Genomic DNA, 24,622 nt, shown 5'->3' with positions numbered 1-24,622 from the left:
GCTCCTCGACAGAATAGAAGGAGTGAGCCATGAGGAAACTCTTCAGTTTAGACTTAAAAGTGTTTGGGCTACTGCTAAGATTTTTGAGTTCTTGGTAGCTTATTGAAAATGGATGCAGCAGAATACTGCACTCCTTTCTACACAAGAGTCAAGGAAGTGCATTCCACATGCATATTTGATTTCTGCCTAGTATTAACTGGGTGAAAGCTGCAAACTCTTGGGAATAAGCTAATATTGCTAACAACAAACGGCATTAAAGAAAATATATACTGTGAGGGCAATGTCAGAATTCCCAGACTATTGAATAGGGGTCGACAAGAGGTTCTCGAACTTACACCACATATAGCTCGAACAGCCCGTTTTTGAGCCAAAAATACCCTTTTTGAATCAGAAGAATTACCCCAAAAAATAAAACCATGCGGCATAAGCGTACGAAAATATGCGAAGTAGACTACTTTTCGTGTTGAACTGTCACTTATTTCAGATACTGTTCAAATGGTAAATAAAGCATCATTTAGTTTCTGAACAATATCCTGAACATGGGGTTTCCACAACAGCTTACTATCTATCCGAACGCCTAGGAACTTGAACTGTTCCGTCTCGCTTATAATATGCCCATTCTGTTTGATAAAAATATCGGTTCTTGTTGAATTGTGAGTTAGTTGTACAAACTGCGTCTTACTGTGATTTAGCATCAAATTATTTTCCACAAGTCACGAACTTATTTCATAAACTACATTATTTGATACTGTTTCAATATTACACACAAGATCCTTCACTACCAAGCTGGTGTCATCAGCAAACAGGAATGTTTTTGAACCACCTGTAATACTAGAAGGCATATCTTTTGTATTTTATCCACTAGAAATGGTTGGTGAAATCCTGGGATTATCACAACAATGGATCGTTTATAAAATGACTTTTGCTGCTGCTAGTGTCGATATTCTTTTTGTATACCTCATACACCGCGTTTCGGGAAACAATTCCCATTTTCAGATTCGTATTTGTGAGAGAACTTATCGATATGTGAAAACCTGCCCTCTTCTGCTGCCTTTACTGTAATACATAAACACACTCAAATCTGCCCCAGCTAGCACATGTGTGGGACCCACTTAGACGTCAGCTCTGGTCCGGTGAGTGTATACAGGATATCAACGAACAGTTATAACAGTAATGGTGGACCTTTGTAACACCGTTTCCATCTGAATTAGTGCATGCATCCAGACCAAAAGTAGTGCGGCATCCATCCTATGAAGTTTTTTGTAATTTTGGCTCGATTTTGTAATCATTGAAATAAAATTACATACCCTTTCAACCCGTGCAGTTTCATTTCGTTTCATTCTCACCTTCTAGGCGCAACATCTTTTTTAACAGGTAGTGTACATTAATATTTAAACATAAGCTTTTTTAATTAATGATGCACATTAATTACGAAGTTGATGTCTTTACATAACGTGATTCTGTGGGATCGTGGTCCGGAAAAATCAGCGTCGAAAGCTATGAGCGAAAGTCGTTCTGATATCTCTGACAGTGGAATACATGTACCGGTACTGTTGATGCTAAGATTTTAGAGTGGGCAACTTTCAGAGATGGTATGTATGGACCAAAACAAGAGCAAAAGTTCAGTAAACAAGGACTCTAAAATTCAAATGAGCAGTCGTTTCTGTTCGCTACTGTGAAACACATCTCCTCTTGAACAAGCGGCCTTAGCTCTTAAGATAGCCCCTGTTTGCTAGCCTTTTTTCCTTTTTTTGTTGCATCTATCATCTTTGAAAATTGACTACCCTAAATCTTAGTAACAACAGTACCCGTGCATGTTTTCCACTATGACAGGTACCAGATAAAACATCGCTTATAACTTTAGATTCGGTTGCTTACGAACCAAGATCCATCACTTCAAACTGATACGTTTACCCTTCTCTATCATACCTGATAGTTTACAACATCATCACCTAATCATTCTGTATATTATGGGTGAAATAAGCAACAAACAAATAAACAAAATAAATACAAATGAACGATGCAACACCTCAAACATTGAAATCATCTCGCATAAATGTCAAAATACAGAAAAAAACCGCCCTTAAAATGGGAATCACTTCTCGAAACACGTCGTACAAGAAATAAACAAAAGAAAATCCACTCTATCTAATATAATCGTTCCGCAAGATACTGCGGAGAAATTTGAAATTTCATCTGGTTTACTGTCGCCCCTTATGTTGAGCATAAACTACGCCTCCAGCTCAGCTCCATTTCTGTTTTCTTTTTAATTACGTTCTATAAATTAAATTTATTTCCAATGCCAGGACTCGAAGTAGCTACATCTGTGCTGATCTCTACCACGATACTGCGATTTAAAGACTTCAAGGGAAGACCGTAAGTAATCAGGTTTCCTACTGGTTTGAAGTTATCCATTTTTTCATGTCCTGTGCTAATGTTTCATTTCATCGTAGTTACTACATGGTTAATACATATAAAATCAACCGAAATTGTGGACCCCATATGGTCAGACACCTAATAATTTTTATGTATTGTATATACACAATACAGGAAACAAAAAGAATTTTTCATACTCTTTGCTGAACAGAGCATTCGTTTTTCAGATCTGAAAAATTTCGAATTGCTTATTAACCTGAGTATGGCAGGAAACAAAAATGCACGTAATTTTAAAACTATTGATGCTAGGAAGCTGAAACTGATGTCATTGTTAAGGTCTTGGCTTTTACTAAATATTGCAAATCTGCGACACAACACTACAGTGAAATTGATTTAATCTTGCAAAAATTCATTTATTTAGGTATTTGAGAATCTAAAACGAACAGCTGCAGAGATGATTAATTTAATCTCGCCAATCTATGGTATTTAAAGCGACTATACCGAAACCCTGTGAACGTCGCCTATTTAACGTTTTCCAGGGCCAATAAAAAATTGATTACCAGTATTATGCGCAGTTATTGACCGACTTTAAAAATGTAAAATGCTTTTATAATCTACTCATTAAGAGGTACAACCTTATTCTAGAAGTTCAACACAATAAGACAAGTATTAGAGTTAGAAACTGTATATGGTTCTAGGCGCGCAGTCCGGAACCGTGCGACTGCTACGTCGCAGGTTCGAATCCTACCTCGGGCATAGCTGTGTGTGCTGTCCTTAGGTTTAAGTAGTTTTAAGTTCTAGGGGACTGATGACCACAGCAGTTGAGTCCCATAGTGATCAGAGCCATTTGAACCATTTTTGAACTCTATGTTTGTCTTGTGGCAGTGTAACTGACGGGGAGCAATTCACCTTGACTGTACTCATCCAGTATTTGAGAATGAGAGTACTTAGCTACTTCCAACAAACTTTACACATAATTTCAACACTTTCGAAACTTTTTCTCCCCAGTACTCAACACAAAACGATGAAAGGAAACAAAGTTCCCAGAATGAGATTTTCACTCTGCAGCGGAGTGTGCGCTGATATGAAACTTCCTGGCAGATTAAAACTGTGTGCCCGACCGGGACTCGAACTCGGGACCTTTGCCTTTCGCGGGCAAGTGCTCTACCAACTGAGCTACCGAAGCACAACTCACGCCCGGTACTCACAGCTTTACTTCTGCCAGTATCCGTCTCCTACCTTCCAAACTTGTGAGTACCGGGCGTGAGTTGTGAACCATTGAGGGCTACGGCGGGATGAAGCCTCTCTGTCGTTTCTAGGTCCTGGGTTCAATACACAATACACACACACACACACCATCTTCGCTTTTCATGTAGTAAAACTGTAGCATCAGACAAGACGTTTCGATTTATTACTTTTTTACTACCGACTCTTTTCGCGATACAGTTTGCAAACGGTATCCACATATATCACGGAATGTGCCGGCAAAATTGTATTATTCTGCGACACATGGTAGAAGATATGACATCATTAGTAGTGAGAAGCGTGGAAAATTAGTTTACATTTCAAATGGAGCGCAAATTACCCGGAGTATATTCATCTAGTGTTTCACAACTTCCAACAAATTTTAAGGATAATTTCTAACCACCGGCCGCTGTGTCGGAAATAGAAGGTTCAGTCCGTAACCGCGCTGCTGCTACGGTCGCAGGTACGAATACTGCATCGGGCATGGATGTGTGTAATGTCCTTCGGTTAGTTAGGTTTTAGTAGTTCTAAGTTCAGATGACCTCAGATGCTAAGTCCCATAGTGCTTAGGGCCAATTACTAACCTTGTCGAACTTTATCTCGCTTACTTGCTTAACGTCAAATATTTAACACATTAACTCAGACATCTGAATCTGTTTGGACATAGCAGATCGTTTCTTTAAGAAATCGGGGGATTACTGATAGCTACCTTACTGAATTAACTCACATTTGAGAGGTTAAGAGTACACATTGTGTGATAAATGCAAATCACTGAACATTGGAATAACCGCTGCAGCGAGAATTCTAATTGTTGATCAATCCTCGCAGTATGAACTGCTAAGATAAACTGGTGTGGTGCGATGCTATATTTAAAAATTAATTTCCCTTTGAACCCACTCCTTCTACATATTGAAATTATATCGTAGACAAACGGAAACATGTAAGAAAAACATATTTTTTCAAGGAAAAGGATAAGCAGTGTTCCGAGATTAAAAAATATATATATTTGCAAGATTAATTTAATCTCACAGTAACGTTGAGTTTTATTTTAAATTAAAACACAGTGCAAGAGTCTTAAAATGACACTAGACAACTCTCTAGCTTCATTTGTTGAATTGCACCGTTCCTCAGAAAAGAACATAACGAAGACGCAAAAGTCTACAATAGTATCGATCCTGAACTAAACACCGCAACTGTTACATGATTAAAAAAAGACGCAATAAGCTTTAAATTTAGTAACTTACTGCGTTGTGTTTTTATTTATTTGTTATTTACAATGTTTTATACCCAACTTATATCCCATCCATGGATAAATCAGATAGACAGTTCATGATAACGAGTGCCTTCAAGAAAAACGAACCAGAAAGATCGACCTAGAAACGTATCCTTAAACTGGGCGCCAGAGTAGTGCTGTCACAGTCGGCCGGTTATTTGCGAGCCACACTGTCAGCGAATCACAGACAAGTGTTTGGAGGCGCGTGCTGTTTCTGCGCAGTAGCTTTGCTTTCCTATCCCATTCACTTATGGAACATGGGAAACAGAGCTGTTTGTGACATCCGCTCTATACTGTAATTAACCTTATCTTATCTCTGCTTGCTTGCCTTTCACGATACGAGTTAAGGGAGCAGCATACTGTTTTCAGGTTTCTCACCGGAAGCATCGACCGGGCGAGGAGGAACTGAAATGATTATATTGCATTATTAGCCAGAAGACCCCATATGGATTTAGGGCGCATAGTGCAATTTTTGTTATTATTATCATTTTTTATTTGACGCCACTTCGGAGGCTTGCGCATCTATCTGATGAAGATGAGACAGAATAATCAGGACAAGACAAATACCCAGACCCCGAGCGAAGAGAAACTCCAACGCGGTCGGGAATCGAACCCGAGACCCCGCGGTGTAAAGGTTGCGATGCTAGCCACTAGATCACGACCTGCAAACAAGTAGAAAAGCAAATAGCCATTACGGGCGGAACCGCTCCACACACAAGTCGTTATCACGGGCATTCTGCGACACTTTCGGTGAGTGTTTGCAAAAGTCACATACAACAGCTACCTGTTTTTTCTGTCAGCACTCAACTGCAATGGCCGTCATCAGTTACTATAAAATATAATTTTATTTTGATTCCGCCGTATAGCACAACAGGTCAAACGGACGCATTTGGGCTACAGTCAACACCTATGTCCAGTCATGCAAATGTAGTGTTTCGTCTAGTACTATTAAAAATTGGTCACGAATAATAAACGTGAATATTAGGGAAAAACGGAGAAGGAAGTGGGTTGTGCCCTTTCAAAAGGTACCATCCTGACATTTGCCTGAAGAGATTTCGAGAAATCAGAACTCCGCCTTCAGGCCACAAATGTCCCGTCGGGACCATCCGACGGCCGTGTCATCCTTAGCTGAGGATGCGGATAGGAGGGGCGTGTGGTCACCACACCGCTTTCCCGGTCGTTATGGTGATTTTCTTTGACCGGAGCCGCTACTGTTCGTTCTAGTAGCTCCTCAATTGGTATCACGAGGCTGAGTGCACCCCGAAAAATGGCAACAGCGCATGGCGTCCCAGATGGTCACCCATCCAAGTGCTGGCCACGCCGACAGCGTTTAACTTCGGTGATCTGACGGGAACCGATGTATCCGCTGCGGCAAGGCCGTTGCTTTAGAGAAATCAGGGAATACCAAAATCAGGATAGCCGGACGCGGATTTGAACTGTCGTCCTTCCGAATGCGAGTCCAGTGTGCTAACCACTGCGCCACCTCGCTCGGTCACACTTGTTGACTGTAATCCAAATAGAATGGCTGACAGAAAACGTGTAGCACCAGTAAGGGGAGGACACTTGTTGACTGTAATCCAAATAGAATGGCTGACAGAAAACGTGTAGCACCAGTAAGGGGAGGAGTAACCGAAATGAAACTTCATGGTTTGAGGGGACATGTGACGTTATTTCCGCGACAAATTTGCAAAGAACTTCGCAGTAAGAACCTACTTATCAGTATGACGCTGCACCCCCTCTGTCATGAGTCCACGAACTTATTCAGTTGGGAAGGATGTCATAAGGCCGTTGTATCCTCTCACAAGGCAAACTTGGTCCACAACTGCTGTCACTGTTTCCTGATATGCGGGATACCGGCTCTGGGACAGGGTTGACACCCTAATTGGTCCCACACGTGTTCTGTTAGGTGCAGATATGGCCATCATGTTGGTCACGGGAATACCTCATCAACATGTAGACAGTTGATAGACGTATGGACGAGCATTGTCCTGTTGGAAACTGGAGCCACATACTGTCGCATGAGAGGCTACCCAAGAAGACGCAGGATGTCCGACATGTGCCGTCTTGCACTACCAGCCACCACCTGAAGTCATACACTATGGCTCCCCATACCATGATGCCACGAGTAACACCGCTGTGCCTCTCCTCATTAAAAAATTGAGGGTCAGTGAAGTGAAATGGCAAGAAGACAACGATTTCTGGTCAGATCAATATAGGGTAAAGAATGAGTTACTGTGAACGGATCAGTAACAGGGTAGTTTTCATCAGGATCGACAAGTCAACACTGACCACAACAGTTCAGGTATATATGCCGACGTCGCAAGCAGAAGATGAAGGGCGAGAGAGAGAGAGAGAGAGAGAGAGAGAGAGAGAGAGAGAGAGAAAGTATATGAGAATATTGAACGGGTTATTCAGTACGTAAGGGAAGATGAAATACTAGTAGTCGTGAGAGACTGGCAAGCGCTTGTAGGGGAAGGAGTAAAAGAAATGGTTACGGGAGAATATGGGCTTGGTAGTAGGAATGGCAGAGGAGAAAAACTAATTGAGTTCCGCAAAAAAAAGAAATTCAGATGGTAATTACGAATGCCCTGTTCAAGAATCGCATAAGGAGGATACATACTTTTAAAAGGCCGAGAGATGCAGGAAGATTTCAATTAGATTACCACATAGGTAGAGAGAAAGGTGTACCCAGGGGCAGATACAATCACTATTTGATAATGATAAAGAGTAGACTCAAGTTAAAGAGACAGGTCAGGAAGAATCACTGCACAGAGAAGAGGGATACGGAGGTTACTATGGAACAGAGATATACGCCTGAAGTACTGTGATAATGTATTGTTCAGTAGGCATTTCAGTCGAATATGAATGGACATCTTTAAAAAGGGCAATCACAGAAGTTGGAGAGAAAAACGTAGTTTCAAGGACGGCAACTGCGAAGAAGCTATGGGTAACACAAAAAAATACTTCAGTTGATTGACGAAAGAAGACAGTACAAAAATGTTCAGGGAAATTTAGGAATACAGAAACATAAGTCAATTAGGAATGAAGTAAATAGGAAGTTCGGGGAAAATAAAACGAAATGGCTACATGAAATAGTGAAGAGATGGAAAACTAAATGATTTTCGGACGGACTGAGCATATAGAAAAGTCAAAACTGCCTTCGATGAAATTAAAAGTAAGGGCAGTAATATTAAGACCGCAATGGGAATTCTACTGTTAAATGCAGAGGAGAGAGCGGGTAGCTGGAAGAGTGCACTGAAGGCCTCTATGAGGGGGAAGACTTGCCTAATGAAGTAACAAAAGATTTAACAGGTCGAAAGAGAAGAGGTAGATGATCCAGTATTAGAATCTGAATAAGGCGAGCTTCGGTAGAAGGCAATATCCCATAGGAATTTCTAATATAATTCGGGGAACTAGCAACAAAACGAATAAGGCGAGCTTCGGTAGAAGGCAATATCCCATAGGAATTTCTAATATAATTCGAGGAACTAGCAACAAAACGATTATTCACGTTGGTATGTGGAATGTATTGGACTGGCGATAAAGCATCTGACTTCGCACACAATTCTGAAGTGTGAGGATTATCACACTATCAGCTTAACAGCTCACGCATCCCAGTTTCAGAGAAGACTAATACTCAGAAGAATGGAAAAGAAAATTGAGGGTATGTCACACGACTTTAGGATAAGTGAAGGCAAGAGAGAGGCAATTCTGAAGTTACCGTTGATAATGGCAGCAAGACTGAAGAAAAATCAAAACATGTTCATAGAATTTGTCAACCTATTCAAAGCATTTGACAACGTCAAATGGTGCAAGTTATTCGAAATACTGAGAAATACAGATGTAAGCTGTCTAGAAAGACGGATAGCGTATTCTATATACAAGAAACAAGAGGGAGCAAAACTAAGAACGAAGTTCACAAATTAAAAATGGTGTAAGACAGAAATGTAGCCTTTCGCCACTGATGTTCAATGCAAACGTCGGAGAAGCAACGATGGAAACAAAAGAAAGGTTCAAGTTGAAAGGATATCAATGGCAAAATTCGCTGATTACATTGTTATCCTCAGTGAAAGTGAAGATGAATTACAGGACCTGCTGAATGGAATGAATAATGTAATGAGAACAAAATATGGTTTGAGAGTAAATCGAAGAAAGACGAAAGCACTGAGCAGTAGCAGAACTGAGAAGAGCGAGAAATTTAATATCAGAATTGGTGATTAAGAAGCAGTTAAAGTTAAGGAATTCTGCTACATAGGCAGAAAAATTATCCATGACGGACAGAGCAAGGACATAAAAAGAAGACAGCAATTGGCAGAAAGAGCAGTCCTGACCAAATTAGATCTACTAGTGTCAAACATAGGTCTTAATTCGGGGAAGAAAGTTTTGAGCACATACTTTTAGAGTACAGCGTTGGACGTGGTGACCCAGCGGTTCTAGGCGCTTTAGTCTGGAACCGCGTGACAGCTACGGTCGCAGGTTAGAATCCTGCCTATGGAATGGATGTGTGTGACGTCCTTAGGTTAGTTAGGTTTACGTAGTTCTAAGTTATCGGGGACTGATGACCTCCGATGTTAAGTCCCACAGTGCTCAGAGCCATTTGAACCATTTTGGAGCACTGCACTCTATGGTAGCGAGTCCTGGAGCATGGGAAAACCGAAACTGAAGAGAATATGAGCATCTGAGATGTGGTGTTACCGAAGAAGGTTGAAAATTAGTTGTACTGATAAGGAATGAGCAGGTTCTCAGCAGAATAGGTTAGGAAAGGAGTTTATGGAAAATACTGACCAAGAGGAAGGGACAGGATGATAGGACATCTGTTAAGGCATTAGGGAATAACTTCCTTGGCACCAAAGGAGCTGTAGAGTGTGAAAACTGTAGAGGAAGACAGAGATTGGAATACTTCCAGCAAGTAATTGAGGACGTAGGTTGCAAGTGCTACTCTGAGATTAACACAAGAGAGGGATACGAAGCGGTCAAAATCAAATCATTGCGTACTGAATATGTAATGTCTTATATTTGTGACACAACCATAATTTCAAAACGAATTTTAAGTAATTATAAAAAATCATTTATGTTACAGTTTTGTATACTTATATTTTTGTAAGCATCGAAATAGCAAATTTAAAAAACTTAATTTATAACCATGACTCTGAACAATACAGGTTCTGGAAAATTAAGAAAATCCATGATAATACATGTATTTCTGACTGCACGCCATGTGGGTGTGCTTTGCAAGCTCTCGATTGCGAAACATCGTTTGTCTTTTGTGACTATGAAAAAGGATGCGTGTAGAGTAACTCTCTTTAGACCTAAAAGATGAATAACGTAATCTTGAGCAGTTATAGCGTGAAGATGCGTTTTCACTTGCTTATTTAAGATTCAGGACCTCTGATCAAGCCCTATGAATACGACGCGCCCGAATCATGGACAGCTTAAAAGTTGAATAAAACGTCTACTTACACCTAATGCATTGAACTTTTAGTTTATGTTGGCTATTTCATATTGAGGCAAAACATACTGAAACAGAAGTGACAAATTCTAGAAAAGTGTCTTATTACGATACAAAACTGCAAGTATGAGTTTCAGGTAATAGCGGAAAGACCAACACTTCAACGCCCACGGAGAGTACTTGTTACATCCCATGTGCTAGTATGCGATAGGACTATACCTACTTTTTACTTAATATCTGTCTTATGGAAGCTACTCTGTAATCAGAAGATTTATTACCAATTACCATAACATACACTACTGGCCATTAAAATTGCTACACCACGAAGATGTGCTACAGACGCGAAATTTAACCGACAGGAAGACGCTGTGATATGCAAATGATTAGCTTTTCAGAGCATTCACATAAATTTGGCGCCGGTGGCGACATCTAAGACGTGCTGACATGAGGAAAGTTTCCAACCGATTTCTCATACACAAACAGCAGTTGACCGGCGTTGCCTGGTGAAACGTTGTTGTGATGCCTCGTGTAAGGAGGAGAAATGCTACCATCACGTTTCCGACTTTGATAAAGGTCAGATTGTAGCCTATCGAGATTGCGGTTTATCGTATCGCGACATTGCTGCTCGCGTTGGTCGAGATCCAATGACTGTTAGCAGAATATGGAATCGGTAGGTTCAGGAGGGGTAATACGGAACGCCGTGCTGGATCCCAACGGCCTCGTATCACTAGCAGTCGAGATGACAGGCATCTTATCCGAATGGCTATAACGGATCGTGCAGCCACGTCTCGATCCCTGAGTCAACAGATAGGGACGTTTGCAAGACAACAACCATCTGCACGAACAGTTCGACGACGTTTGCAGTTGCATGGACTGTCAGTTCGGAGACCATGGCTGCGGCTCCTCCTACCGCTGCATCCCAGACAGGAGCGCCTGCGGTGGTGTACTCAAAGACGAACCTGGGTGTACGAATAGCAAAACGTCATTTTTTCGGATGAATCCAGGTTCTATTTACAGCATCATTATGGTCGCATCCGTGTTTGGCGACATGACGGTGAATGAACATTGGAAGCGTGTATTCGTCATCGCCATCCTGATGTATCAACCGGCGTGAAGGTATGGGGTGCCATTGGTTACACGTCTCGGTCACCTCTTGTTCGCATGGACGTTACATTTCAGATGTGTTACGACCCGTGGCTCTACCCTTCATTCGATCCCATCGAAACTCTACATTTCAGCAGGATAATGCACGATCGCATGATGCAGGTCCTGTACGAGCCTTTCTGGATACAGAAAATGTTCGACTGCTGCCCTGGGCAGCACATTCTCTAGATCTCTCACCAATTGAAAACGTGTGGTCAATGGTGGTCGAGCAACTGGCTTGGTCGAGCAACTGGCTCGTCACAATACGCCAGTCACTACTCTTGATGAACTGTGGTATCGTGTTCAAGCTGCATGGGCAGCTGTACCTGTACACGCCATCCAAGCTCTGTTTGACTCAGTGCCCAGGCGTCATTGCACTGCACACGTCGTTTCACCGTATCGCATAGATTTGCGATTGGTGACAAGTTTGGTGACGTGGCAGGCTAGGGCAAAAGGCTGACATCCTGTGACACCAAGAAGGTATGTGTTCGTGCAGAACTGTGGTCATGCATAGTCATGCTGAAAAATGGCGTCTGAGATGTTGTGCAGAAAGGGTATGGCTATGTGTCGCAGGATCTCATTTACGTAGGTTATGCTGGTCACAGTGCCATGGACACACACCACCTGTGATTTGTGGTCTTATCCACCAGCACCCCACACCATAAGGCCTTCAGGTGGCGCTGTATGTCTCGCGCGAAAGCAGTCACTACGATGCCGCTCCCTCAGTCTGCGGCAAACCAATCTACTGTCATCATTTTCAAACAAAGAGACCCTGAACTCATCCGAAAGCACTATCTGATGGCATTCCTGTCCCCAGTAACGTCGTTCCATACACCATTGCCGTCTAGCAAGTTTCTACACATCCGTCATGGGTAGGCGGAGAAGTGGACGACGCGCGCGTAAACCATGCCGTAATAAACGGCAACGGACTGTCACCCTTGATAGTGTACCAATGTTGCGCAGGAGCCGAGGAGGGCGCAGATCCGTCCTGCAGTGCCACTCAGATGAGATATCGCCCTTCTCCACCCCAAAGAACCATGGACCTTGCCGTTGGTGGGGAGGCCTGCGTGCCTCAGCGATACAGATAGCCGTACCGTAGGTGCAACGACAACGGAGGGGTATCTGTTGAGAGGCCAGACAAACGTGTGGTTCCTGAAGACGGGCAGCAGCCTTTTCAGTAGTTGCACGGGCAACAGTCTGGATGATTGACTGATCTGCCCTTGAAACATCAACCAAAACGGCCTTGCTGTGCTGGTACTGCAAACGGCTGAAAGCAAGGGGAAACTACGGCCGTAATTTTTCCCGAGGGCATGTAGTTTTACTGTATAGTTAAATGATGATGGCGTCCTCTTGGGTAAAATATTCCGGAGATAAAAAAGTCCCTCATTCGGACCCCCGGGGACTACTCAAGAAGACGTTGATATCAGAAGAAACAAAACTGGCGTTCTACGATCGGAACATGGAATGTCAGATCCCTTAATTCGGTAAGCAGGTTAGAAAATTTAAAAAGAGAAATGGATAGGTTAAAGATGTAGTGGGAATTAGTGAAATTCGATGGCAGGAGGAACAAGACTTTTGGGTCAGGTGAATACAGGGTTATAAATACAAAATCAAATAGGGGTAATGCAGGAGTAGGTATAATAATGAATTAAAAAATAGGATCGTCGGTAAGCTACTACGAACAGCATAGTGAACGGATTATTGTAGCCAAAATAGACAGAAGCCCACACCTACCACAGTAGTACAAGTTTATATGCTAACCAGCTCCGCAGATGACGAAGAGAGTGAAGAAATGTATGGTGAGATAAAAGAAATCATTCAGATAGCGAAGGGAGGCGAAAATTTAATAGTCATGGGGGACTGGAATTCGATAGTAGGAAAAGGGAGGGAAAGAAACGTAGTAGGTGAATATGGAATGGGGGTAAGGAATGAAAGAAGAAGCCGCCTGGTAGAATTTCGCACGGAGCATAACTTAATAATAGCTAACACTTGGTTCAAGAATCATGAAAGAAGGTTGTATACGTGGAAGAAGCCAGGAGACACTGGAAGGTTTCTGATAGATTATGTAACAGTAAGACAGACATTTAGGAACCAGGTTTTAAATTGTAAGACATTTCCAGGGGTAGATGTGGACTCTGACCACAATTTATTGGCTATGAACTTTAGACTAAAACTGAAGAAACTGCAAAAAGATAGGCATTTAAGGAAATGGGTCCTGGATAGACTGAAAGACCAGAGGTTGTAGAGTTTCAGAGAGAGCAATTGGGAACGATTGACAAGAAAGGGGGAATGACATGCAGTAGAAGAAGAATGGGTAGTTTTGAGTAAGGAAACAGTGAAGGCATCAGAGGATCAAGTAGGTACAAAGATGGGGACTAGTAGAAATCCTTGGATAACAGAAGAGATATTGAGTTTAATTGATGAGAGGAGAAAATATTAAAATGCTGTAAATGAAGCAGATAAAAAGTAATACAAACGTCTCAAAAATGAGATCTACAGGAATTGCAAAACGGCTAAGCAGGGGTGACTAGAGGACAAATGTAGGGACGTAGAGGCATATATCACTAGGGGTAAGATAGATACTGCCTACAGGAAAATTAAAGAGACCTTTGGAGGAAAGAGAACGACTTGTATGAGTATCAAGAGCTCAGATGGAAACCCAGTTCTAAGCAAAGAAGAGAAATCACAAAGGCGGAAGGAGGGTCTATAAAACGGCGATGTACTTCAGGACATTATTATGGAAATGGAAGAGGACGTAGATGAAAATGAGATGGGAGATATGATACTGTGTGACGAGTTTGACAGAGCACTGAAAGACCTGTGTCGAAACAAGCACCCAGGAGTAGACAACAATGCATTAGAACTACTGACAGCCTTGGGAGAGCCGGCCCTGACAAAACTCTACCATCTGGTGAGCAAGATGTATGAGACAGGCGAAATACCCTCAGACTTCAAGAAGAATATAATGATTCCAATCCCAAAGAAAGCAGGTGTTGACAGATGTGAAAATTAACGAACTATCAGTTTAATAAGTCACAGCTGCAAATTACTAACGCGAAATGTTTACAGACGAATGGAAAAACTGGTAGAAGCTGACCTCGAGGTAGATCAGTTTGGATACCGTAGAAATGTTGGAACACTTGAGGCAATACTGACCCTACGACTTAACTAACAAGATAGATTAAGGAAACGCAAACCTACGTTTCTAACATTTGTAGACTTAGAGAAAGCTTTTGACAATGTTGACTGGAATACTCTCTTTCAAATTCTGAAGGTGGCAGGGATAAAATGCAGGGAGCGACGTACCTGCGACCGTAGCAGTAGCGCGGTTCCGGACTGAAGGGCCTAGAACCGCTCGGTCACTTCGGCCGGCCGAGTGAGACAGGGTTATAGGCTATTCCTAATGTATTCAATCTGTCTACAGAGCAAGCAGTAAAAGGAACAAAAGAAAAATTTGGAGTAGGAATTAAAAAACATGGATAATAAATAAAAACTCCGAGGTTTGCCGACGACATTATAATTCTATCAGAGACAGTAAAGGACCTGGAAGAACAGTTGAACGGAATGGACAGTGTCTTGAAAGGGGGATATCAGATGAACATCAACAAAAGCAAAACGAGGATAATGGACTGTAGTCGCATTAAATCAAGTGATGCTGAAGGAATTAGATTAGGAAATGAGACACTTAAAGTAGTAAAGGAGTTTTGCTATTTGGGGAGCATAATAACTGATGGTGGTTGAAGTAGAGAGGATATAAAATGTAGACTGGCAATGGCAAGGAAAGCGTTTCTGAAGAAGAGAAATTTGTTAACATCGAGTATTGATTTAAGTGTCAGGAAGTCGTTTCTGAAAGTATTTGTATGGAGTGTAGCCATGTATGGAAGTGAAACATGGACGAAAAATAGTTTGGATATGAAGAGAATAGAAGCTTTCGAAATGTGGTGCCACAGAAGAATGCTGAAGAGTAGATGGGTAGATCACGTAACTAATGAGGAGGTACTGAACAGAATTGGGGGAGAAGAGAAATTTGTGGCATAATTTGACTAGAAGAAGGGATCAGTTAGTACGACATATTCTGAGGCATCAAATGATCACAAATTTAGTGTTGGAGGGCAGCGGGGAGGGTAAAAAACGTAGATTGAGACCAAGAGATGAATACACTAAGCAGATTCAGAAGGCTGTACGTTGCAGTGGGTACTGAGAGATGAAGAAGCTTGCACAGGATAGAGTAGCATGGAGAGCTGCATCAAACCAGTCTCTGAAGACCACAACAACAACCTTCTGGCGGGGGCGAGGAGGAGAGGGGGGGGAGAAGGTGATCTGGCTGGTATACGTCCGTTGCATAGCAGGAACATTTCGTACCACACCAACAAGCCAATAATGTGCCCTCTTTCGAACTTATTGATTTACTGATTTGAGGGTAAGGTTCGTGCGTACGTCTGAGAGACATCTTGCACGTGTGCTCAACGAGAGCCGCAGGCACATTTTATAGGTTGGTGGTGTTGGTGCGCGATATCGATATTGACCTTGAACCCGCAGGCCGACATGGTTAAATGCTAATTTCTGCAGAACATACTAATGCATATGTCCCGTGAATATGAATTTCCTATCTCTAATCGTTGAAAGTGATCTGTTTTTTCTGAACGTGAGTGTTTGTTTGAACCGGCGTGTTCTACTAGTGCCCCTCGCTTGACTTTACCAATCTCGCTACCAGCAATACACTAACGTATGATGCATTACTTATAGCCCAGGCGCAATATGACGTATTACCTATCAACCAGCTGCAACGAACAGCTGTGAATACAATTCGGTGTGAACCTTCAGCGAGAGAACCTCTGAACGAATGAGACATTACGTAATTAGTGATTATTTTGGAGTAAAATTACTTTATGTGATCTCTCGTAGTTTTAAAAGAATGGAACTGTACCACTTTCAAAATAAATGATCAGTTTATTAAAACAGTAGCCTCGGCCGCTTTAATACGGCCACCGTACCACAGAGAGGAGCAGTAAAAGCAGTGCCGCAAGACGAAGGGGAATGTCAATATGCTCATCGGCCCACAGCGAGAAAAACAAGTCTCAGCGCCGGTGTGAACGTGTTAATTGGACTCAGTTTCACTGTGCAGCTCATTTTTATCTGCTATCACTACTTAATACTTATTTCATTACAATGGAATTTTGCAAAGAAAATATTTTTTAAACACATAAATACTGAATCCTATTTAAAATACGGTACTGCCTGTCACATAGCTTCATAACACACATGGGAGACGTACAGACAGGCTTAATAACTTTAAATTGGGCAATTACGAGAAAGGCGTCGACCATAACGTAACCGTCTATTTTTAACTACGAGGTCTTGTCTTCACGGAGTGTTACAAGTACGTATACTGCTTTTGATATTAATATAACTGATTCACTTTTCTCCAAAGGTTTCTGTAATTTTCCTATAAGCTGCATCTATGTATGCTTCTACAGTTTTGTATTTCCCCCCTAGCCATTCCTGCTCTGCCGATTTGCACTTTCTGTCATTCTCATTTTTTTAGACGTCCGAATTTCCTTTTGCCTGTTTTATATTTTCTCCTTTCGTCTGTCAAATCTGTATATGTTTTGAAATAATGTGCTACAGGGTGGATCAGCTAATTAATGGGCAGGTATGAAATCGAATTGGGGGAAAAAGAAATTAATGGACCAATTTCATTAAAAAGTAAGTAATGAACAGGTATCAAACTGAGTAGGAAAGAAATTTAGGATTGACTGCAAGAATGTGATATGACACGTCCTGAGGCATCAAGAACTATTCAGTTTTTATATGAAATGGGGTGGGGAGGTTAAAATCATGGACGGAGAGCAATAGTTAACTGCAATTAAGCAGGTTTTGGTGCAGTAGTTAAGGGAAGATAAGAGGCTTGCACAGGATAAGCTAGAGTCGAGCACTAAATCAAGTCTGTCCTTAGACCGAAGATCACAAAAGCTACTACTTTGGCTCTCACAAATCTGGAATAAATTACAAACTGGTAATACCAGTTGACTCAAAAGTTCAGAATGGAAATTGCATCTACGTACATATTACATAAGCTACTATACTTTGCATGTGGGGGGTACTTCTTACAGACCTTAGAGACTTTCTGTCCAGTTTCTTTCATGTATGGAACGAGTGGAAAAAGATTGAGGCTATGCCTCTGTACGAGCGACAGTCAAAATTAATTTTCTCCTCTAAAAAGTAAAAGTTAGGTATTTAATGTTTTGTCCGCTCTCAGCTGCCAAGTCTGGTATTATAGTTTCCGCACACTACGTCGCTACAAGAGCCAAAACAGACTTACGCATCGATTTCATAGAGCAGCGCTAGCATGGCCAACCTTTGGTGACCTCCGGGTGTGACATACATACTTAAGCTCGCGGGCCACCTAGTCACATGATTCGCCAGCAGCGCTCCTAGTGCGTAAGGTCAAAACTATGGCGTCCGTGCCGTTAAATGTTCATCACATATCGCACCGACATGAATGGCACTTCCTGACTCGCCACACCAAAAAATTATGCCTCAAAACACTCATTTTTGAGAGCACATTCATTTTATGTTCACCTAATCTTCAGCGTATTTATACTTGCTTACTCGTCATGACCACTTTTACTGTCAATAATATTCTTCGGGGCTGTTGACCGCATGTTGTTGTTGTTGTCTTCAGTACTGAGACTGGTTTGATGCAGCTCTCCATGCTACTCTCTCCTGTGCAAGCTGCTTCATCTCCCAGTACCTACTGCAACCTACATCCTTCTGAATCTGCTTAGTGTACTCATCTCTCGGTCTCCCTCTACGATTTTTACCCTCCACGCTGCCCTCCAATGCTAAATTTGTGATCCCTTGATGCCTCAAAACATGTCCTACCAACCGATCCCTTCTTCTAGTCAAGTTGTGCCACAAACTTCTCTTCTCCCCAATCCTATTCAATACCTCCTCATTAGTTACGTGATCTATCCACCTTATCTTCAGTATTCTTCTGTAGCACCACATTTCGAAAGCTTCTATTCTCTTCTTGTCCAAACTAGTTATCGTTTCACTTCCATACATGGCTACACTCCAAACAAATACTTTCAGAAACGACTTCCTGATACATAAATCTATATTCGATGTTAACAAATTTCTCTTCTTCAGAAACGCTTTCCTTGCCATTGCCAGTCTACATTTTATATCCTCTCGACTTCGACCATCATCAGTTATTTTACTTCCTAAATAGCAAAACTCCTTTACTACTTTAAGTGTCTCATTTCCTAATCTAATTCCCTCAGCATCACCCGATTTAATTTGACTACATTCCATTATCCTCGTTTTGCTTTTGTTAATGTTCATCTTATATCCTCCTTTCAAGACACTGTCCATTCCGTTCAACTGCTCTTCCAAGTCCTTTGCCGTCTCTGACAGAATTACAATGTCATCGGCGAACCTCAAAGTTTTTACTTCGTCTCCATGAATTTTAATACCTACTCCAAATTTTTCTTTTGTTTCCTTTACTGCTTGCTCAATATACAGATTGAATAACATCGGGGAGAGGATACAACAGTATAAAAGTGTCCGACGTTTCGGCCACTGGTGTATGTAGGAGAGACGGTGCAACCGACCATCACACGAATTGCTGAGCATGAAAGGTATATCCCTCTGGGACAACGCACCAGCAAAGCGGTTGCGGAACACCAGAATGAGTGCGATAAAGAAATAATATTCCGCGAAGCCTGCGTACTGGCGAAAAAGCCGTTTATATTGACGAGGAAGATTAGTGAGGCGATAGAAATAGCCAGACGACCCGCCAACATGAATAGAGAGGACGGGTATAGGCTTCCGGCGTCCTGGCTGCCAGCAGTGACAACGCTAAGGGAGTTGCGAGCGCAAATCATCACACACAGGCGCGCGGGGGACTGCGGTGGTAGGACGTTCACAGGGCGCACGAAAGCCGCAACCCACACCTGGCAATAAGTAAGCAGCGTTATGTCACAGCTACCGCCTGTTTCTGATTCGCTTGTTTCCACCTATGACAAGAAATAATGTAAACACCAATCAAGCACGTCTTTACCCACCCATGACAAGGAATAACATAAAGACCAATAAAGAACGCCTAACACCCCTCCTCCTATCCTCAAGTATCCTATCAAATTCCGTAAACAGCTTCTTCCGCTAAGATGTAAGATCTAAAGTTTGTCATTCAGAAGTCGGCTCAGCACGGCCCTGAAGAAGGAAATAGTGGCCGAAACGTTGGACAATTTTATACACTACTGGCCATTAAAATTGCTACACCAAGAAGAAATGCAGATGATAAACGGGTATTCATTGGACAAATATATTATACTAGAACTGATATGTGATTACATTTTCACGCAATTTGGGTGCATAGATCCTGAGAAATGAGTACCCAGAACAACCACCTCTGGCCGTAATAACGACCTTGATACGCTTGGGTATTGAGTCAAACAGCTCGGATGGCGTGTACAGGTACAGCTACCCATGCAGTTTCAACACGATACCACAGCTCATCAAGAGTAGTGACTGGCGTATTGTGACGAGACAGTTGCTCGGCCACCATTGACCAGACGTTTTTAATTGGTTAGAGATCTGGAGAATGTGCTGCCCAGGGCAGCAGTCGAACATTCTGTGTACCCAGAAAGGCCCGTACAGGACCTGCAACATGCGGTCGTGCATTACCCTGCTGAAATGTAAGGTTTCGCAGGGATCGAATGAAGGGTAGAGCCACGGGTCGTAACACATCTGAAGTATAAAGCCCACTGTTCAAAGTGCTGTCAATGCGATCAAGACGTGCAATCAATGGCACCCCATACCATCACGCCGACTGATACGCCACTGTGGCGATGACGAATATCACGCTTCCAATGTGCGTTCACCGCGACGTCGTTAAACGCGGATGCGACCATCATAATGCTGCCAACAAAAGCTGGATTCATCTGAAAAAATGACGTTTTGCCATTCATGCACCCAGGTTCGTCGTCGAGTACACCATCGCAGTCATTCCTGTCTGTGTTGCAGCGCCGGCCGCTGGTGGCCGAGCTGTTCTAGACGCTTCAGTCTGCAACTGCACGACCGCTACGGTCGCAGGTTCAAATTCTGCCTCGGACATGGATGTGTGTGATGTCCTTAGGTTAGTTAGGTTTAAGAAGTTCCGAGTTCTAGGGGACTGATGACCTCATATGTTAAGTTCCATAGAGCTCAGAGCCATTTGAATCATTTTTTGTGATGCGGCGTCCAGGGTAACCGCAGCCATGGTCTCCGAGCTGCTAGTCCATGCTGCTGCAAACATCGTCGAACTGTTCGTGCAGATGGTTGTTGTCTCGCAAACGTCCCCATCTGTTGACTCAGGGATCGAGACTTGGCTGCACGATCCGTTACAGCCATGAGGATAAGATGCCTGTCATCTCGACTGCTAGTGATACGAGGCCGTTGGGATCTAACACGTCGTTCCGTATTACCCTCCTGAACCCACCGATTCCATATACTGCTAACAGTCATTGGATCTCGACCAACGTGAGCAGCAATGTCGCGATATCATAAACCGCAATCGCGATAGGCTACAATCCGACCTTTATCAAAGTCGAAAACGTGATGGTACGCATTTCTCCTCCTTACGAGGCATCACAACAACGTTTCACCAGGCAACGCCGGTCAACTGCTATTTGTGTATGAGAAATCGAGTGGAAACTTTCCTCGTGTCAGCACGTTGTAGGTGTCGTCACCGGCGCCAACCTTGTGTGAATGCTCTGAAAAGCTATGATTTGCATATCACAGCATCTTCTTCCTGTCGGTTAAATTTCGCGTCTGTAGGACGTCATCTTCGTGGTGTAGCAATTTTAATGGCCAGTAATGTATGCTGACAATGCAACCAACAGCCCAGGAGAATTTACTGATAGTGGCAAATCGCTGCAGCTAACTTCAACAGTTGCACTGTTCTAAAATGTCCATAACGGATACGAATTATTTATTAATGTTAACACAAGACAGAACAAAAAAACAGAATATGGCAACAAGATAAGCAGTCGCATTCCACCAACAATTGGAAGTAATTTCGAATTTCTTCCATGGGCCGGATCGAAAACAAACGCGGATCGGTTACCCGCCCGTGGAGTAGAGTATCGTGAATGGTGTGTGATAATTCAGGGGGTGTATTTCTGGTTACTGGTCGCCTGGTCCGGCGAGACGCGGCGTCACTGGACAGCTAAGATGGCACTAACATCTGAGGTTATCCGAACCCTACACTTAGTACTTCGTAAACCTAACTAACCTAAGGACATCCCACACTTCCATGCCTGAAGCACGATTCTAACCTGCAACCGTAGCAGCCGCGTGGTTCCGCACTGAAGCGCCTAGAACCGCTCGACCACAGCGGCCGGCTCCACGGGACTCACGTCGTCGTTGGTAGTGCTGAGTTCTCTCTTCTTTGGTTGTAGTTCGTGACCTGTGGCGTATTCCTGTACGAAGTGATATCTTTTGTAATCTTTTGAGTTCTTCACAAGTATCACGCGAGAGTAATAAGCAAAAACTCGTCGTGTGCTGTTGCTGAGTGTAGTATTCTGGACGTGGAACCAAGACAGTTTTTGACTATCGGTTTCCGAAAGACTTCGAACTCCAACGTGAACGGTCGTGTCCTCGTAAACGTGAAGACATGATCGATATTAAAAATTCAAGGATATTTTTGGAATGTTTTCGTCCACAGGATTTCAAACGAGACATGGAAAACAACTTGTTACGTTTACCTATAAGAAAGTTGCATAAGTCAGACGCAGCTCCATCTCAGAAAATACCTGACTTTCATGGAAATAAACCTGGTGCTGAAGGTTCTGTCCACACAGCAGACGACGAAACAGAAAGAGAGAGTCGTAGTAACGCCAGAGAAGTGCGGAGGAGGGCTCTGAAAACATTCGAAGTCACCCAAGGAAATCCTTCTAATCCTTTCGCTATAATAAAAGACCAAGAAATTAAGGATTCGAAGAAAGAATTGGCTGTTGTAAAGACAAAAAACTCTTCACTGGAGCAAAAAACTGCAACTAGGCAGTCAGTTAAGAAACAGGATATACCTGTCAAAACAGCTGTTTCTGCTAGTAAGAATACGGGAAGAATAAATAAGGAGATTAAGACTATACTATCTCACTGTATCACCCAACATTTTCGATGTCTGATGAAGAAAAAACAAGTGTAACCTGGAGTTCGGAGGACACTTCAAATGCCCTTACATTAAAAGCTTTGACTTCTAAAGCATTCGCTTATTTAATAAGAAAGAACTTTCCAAAACTCCAAAAATGGATCAAATAGTTTAACTGTCAATCAGGCAATTTAAAGGAAGTGCTAGATTTAATTAAAGCTAGGTCAGCAACGTTTACTCTATTTGAGGCCGTGGCTGTCCTAAGCTTTCATGAAATGAACATCGATGGTTGTGTGAGCTGCGATTCATCTAACGATGTCATACACGAGCCACAAAAGAATGTTCAAGTGGTCATGATAAGAAGTTTATTTTCCAAGTGGAAGAAGCAAATATATTACGACTTTTATGAGACAGTGACCAGCAGACAGACAATCATTACAGAAGTTGAAGGAGTAGGAATTCGACATGTAGCGGTTATAAGCGATACGGGAGCGACAAATTCAGGAGTGTGCAAACAACATGGTGTACTCACAACTAAGACGTATTTTTCGATACCTTCGTACAATACGACGAAAATATAGTTTTTTACGACGTACCGCAAGTGCTAAAATTATTCTGAAATCACTTTGTTGACAACGAAATCACCTTGCCTGACGGTACCGTATTTACAAAGACTAATAGAACAGCTTCCGCAGCACCAAATACATGATCTTTAGGTCAACTATCACATGTCGGAAGCTCGCATGAGTGGAGTGGATTGCGCATCGAAGAGCTTCCGCAGCAACAAATAAGTGGTCTCTCTATCACCTTTAATAGATCAGAAACTCGCATGAATGAAGTGGATTGTGCACCGAAACATTAGAATGGCTACACAGGTATTTTCACGTCCCACTGACCGAACTGTGAGGCAGTGCAGAAAGCTTCATCGAACTGATAAACGACGTCTCCAATATGTTGAACTCCAGGTAAACCCAAGGTCAGAAAGCAGCTGTTAGAAGAGATTATGGTTTAAACCTCAGAAGTCAAGAAAATTCCCTGAAGAGGGTTTTGGAATTTTGATGGGATACGAGAGTAGGGAAAAGAAATCCATTTCAAAAAGGATTTGTTACATCAATAAATTTACTTTTTAGACTTTTCTCTGATGTAAAAAATGCCGAGGCAACATAAATAATGATTGCCAAACTCAATCAAGATTATCTCAAAAATTTCTTTTATAGAATTCATGGTCTTGTTGAATTTTATAATAATTGCACGCCCTCTGAGGTGAAAATAGAATTCGCCTACTAAAACTGACTGGCAGTGCGACAAATATGCGTTTGTCCCTAGGTACTGCTATTGTAGAGGACAAAGATGAAAATTCTGCAGGGGACAAACCGGTCGAATCGCATAATTTTATTTCTGGTGAGTTGCGCAAGAAAGTAGCTGACACGTCACATTACGATACCTGACATGTAAAAGATTTGCTTGGAGGTTGAGATCTTAGGTTGGTGGAAGTGTTCGGCAACAACCCACCATCAATCTGACAGTGGTTAGGTGGCGTAGAAGCTTCCAGTGCGGTCTAAAGGTGCGTACACAAAACCCCAACGAAGGCAATCGAACAACAGTCAATGTATTGAGCCGAACATTGGCAGCCAAAGCATTGGCAGTCTGTCTGTCACCCTCACCAAACCAATGCGTTCGTGCATGTGGAGTCGCAGTTGGCTCTGATAAATGGACGAGGTTGCACATTTTGTTATTGTTATAAAGTAGAGTTTCACTTTGTTATGGGCGAAGAAGAGGAGTTAGTAGTCGCCGCATGTGCAGCATTTATTCTACTAAAATAAGCTGATCATCAGAAACAGAAGTCGAAGAAGAAACGGCCATGGTGGACGACCCGCTTTTAAAAAATAGGAGCGAGAGCTGTACTCGCAGTAAAAATACATCCATAAGGGTTCCATTTTATTTTTCAGATCGTGCACATTATTTCCTAACAGCTCACGTATTTCCCACGAGGCACCTA

At 42.4% G+C, this 24,622-nt stretch overlaps 1 protein-coding gene and 1 pseudogene across 1 annotated transcript in view; both read right to left on the bottom strand.

The window, feature by feature from the left end:
* Nucleotides 1–24,622, bottom strand: part of LOC126272450 (uncharacterized oxidoreductase YjmC-like) — a 228,043-nt gene that overhangs the window by 86,889 nt on the left and 116,532 nt on the right. The window lies entirely within an intron of this gene.
* LOC126274368 (5S ribosomal RNA) lies at nt 6,163–6,279 on the bottom strand (annotated as a pseudogene).

The sequence above is a fragment of the Schistocerca gregaria genome, chromosome 5 (genome assembly GCF_023897955.1).
Source record: "Schistocerca gregaria isolate iqSchGreg1 chromosome 5, iqSchGreg1.2, whole genome shotgun sequence".
NCBI classification, from domain to species: domain Eukaryota; kingdom Metazoa; phylum Arthropoda; class Insecta; order Orthoptera; family Acrididae; genus Schistocerca; species Schistocerca gregaria.
Note: the sequence above shows the minus strand (reverse complement) of the source record. Positions and strands in the feature narration are given on the sequence as shown.